Below are 2,494 nucleotides of genomic sequence, written 5' to 3' on the forward strand. Positions count from 1 at the left end.
AAAACATTTAGTTACTTTATAATCATCATACTTTTAATGAGGATTTAAAGTCATTGTCTTACCCGTTCGGCTAACGACCCTCCACCAGTCAAGGAAGCGGTGGGTGAGAGTGGACACACATTAAGCTGCCATTTTATAGGCAACAACCTTATACCCCCTTATAGACCGGCTTCGTGAATGAGGTCTACTAACAGTAAAACGACTTGTTGTTATACATATATATATATAAATATATATATATATATATATATATATATATATATATATATATATTAACTTATAATATTATAAAGTATAAGGGTTGAATTTTAACTTTTAAAATTCTAGGGGTTGGAACTAAAGTTTTTAAGGTGACTTTACATGTTCCAAAACTTAAGGGCAGGTTTTGTGACTTTCAAAACTTTTCATCTTTCATAACTTATGAGTTAATGGTTTATTAAAATGAGAGACTTTTCATTTTATGTAACCTATGTGTTCATTTAATGGACTTTAAAAGAAAGACTTTTGGTAATCCATAACTTGAGGACAAATTATGGATTCCATTAAAACACATCAAGATCAAGAATCAAACTAACAAACTATTTGCAAATAATTCCTATGATCTTCTAAACTCATAAGTGCATGAACATGCATCTCAACAATTTCAAGAATCATAAATAACACATACAAAACTTGAAATTTTGATAATAGCCATTGTAAATGGATTAGCATAACCATTACACCATCTAAAACAAGTTTTATAAGACCAAAACAATTTAGGGTAATGTTTCTAGTCCATTTCCAGCAGCAAAACTCAAAAATTTGCATTCAGGGGCTCCTACTCGTCGATTGCAAGAACCTACTCGACGAGTAGGATGAATTATCACATGGACTCGTCGAGTCCCCCCATGGAATCGGCGAGTTCATGTCGCAGAATGCAGAAAACTTGAGTTTTTTCAACAATTTGCATCAAGTATCAAGAAAACAAGCTTAGGCTCTGATACCACTAAAGGGTTTTGAGCATTCTAACACTCCTATGGTGTACATGCAACCCTAGAAACATTGGATCTATTTTTTCTCTAAGATACATGCAAATAATAATTTTCCAAGGTTTACTTCCTAACTAGCATGTTATGGGGTACTTGAATCATAAAACACTAGTAGAATTACATACCTTTTAGTAGTGGTTGATTGCTTGGAGTTTGAGAGCCTAGCACCAATAATGTGGATGCCTCAAATGGAAGTCACAAATCACCACAAACTTTGGAAACCTTTAGAGAGAGTATGAACACTTGTAGAAATCGGCCACCTTTGCTCACACACACACTAGTGCCATTTCAAGTGCCAAGGACTCCTTTATATAGTGTGGTGGATTAGGGTTATATCCATGTAAACCGTAATACCCATGAACTTTCATTTCCATGAGATCCATGGGTTAAAGCTCCATGGACTATCCATGGACTTTCCATGCAAGCCTAGCCCACATTATATAAATACAAGAGTCCATATTTAATAGTCACCTTTTTTTATCACCAAATTAATTCTAAATTAATTCTAGATCAATACTAATTAAATAATATGATTTCATATTAATATATTAGAACTTATAATATACTATTCTCAAAAGATTATCCATATAAATTGTTCGGGTGAAGTGCAACCCAAATGGACCATGCCGGGTCGGGTCAAGTACATCTCAAATATAGTTATGGACTTAGACACCTTATCCAACAAGTACAACCTGAAATACCCGCCACTGCCACATTTGAGTTGAAGGGGCACATTCTTAATGCACTGAAGGATGTTCCATTTTATGGAAAGGATCACGAGGATGCTTTTAAGCATTTATATGAAGTCAATGACATTGCAGACTATTTCAATATCCCAAATGTTAATAGATATACTGTCTTGCTAAGGATGTTACCAGTTACTTTCAAGGGAGCTGCAAAAGACTAGTTAAAAGCACTTCCACCTAGTACAATCACTACTTGGGCGCAGATGCCTGAACAATTTTTAGACCAATTTTTCCCACCATCCAAGATAGCTAAACTCAAGAAGGCAATAGCCAATTTTGAGCAACAACCAAGGGAGTCACTTTACGAGTTATGGGAGCGTTACAAAGGGTTGCTAAGGAATTATCCTCAACATGACCTCAACATACAACACGAGGTGTCTATATTCTATGACGGGGTAAATGTCATGACACGACAACTCCTTGATTCTCAAGGACCACTTACGAAGAAGAATCCAAATCAGATCAAGGTGTTGGTTGAAGAATTCTTGAAGCACTCTCGTGAGTACCACAATCCAATACAAGATGGAGTAAAAGGTAGTGGGGGTGCACATTCTGAAGAGATGGCTGCTATGATGGCGATGTTGAACAATATGGACCGGAGATTGACCAAAATAGACCAATCAATTCATGCAATTAGAGTTGGTTGTGAGAAATGCAATGGTCCACACTTGACTAAAGATTGCCATTTGGATGAATATGGGAACAAGAAGGCTCAAGTTT

At 35.8% G+C, this 2,494-nt stretch overlaps 1 non-coding gene across 1 annotated transcript; it reads right to left on the bottom strand.

Annotated features, from left to right (window-relative positions):
• Positions 1-2,025: 2,025 nt before the first annotated feature.
• Positions 2,026-2,132, bottom strand: LOC145135041 (small nucleolar RNA R71). Its single transcript, XR_013719522.1, has one exon. It is a non-coding gene; the product is annotated as a small nucleolar RNA R71 (small nucleolar RNA).
• Between the last annotated feature and the right edge of the window lie 362 nt (positions 2,133-2,494).

This window comes from Lactuca virosa, chromosome 8, assembly GCF_052849685.1.
Source record: "Lactuca virosa cultivar CGN04683 chromosome 8, Lactuca_virosa_CGN04683_v6, whole genome shotgun sequence".
NCBI classification, from domain to species: domain Eukaryota; kingdom Viridiplantae; phylum Streptophyta; class Magnoliopsida; order Asterales; family Asteraceae; genus Lactuca; species Lactuca virosa.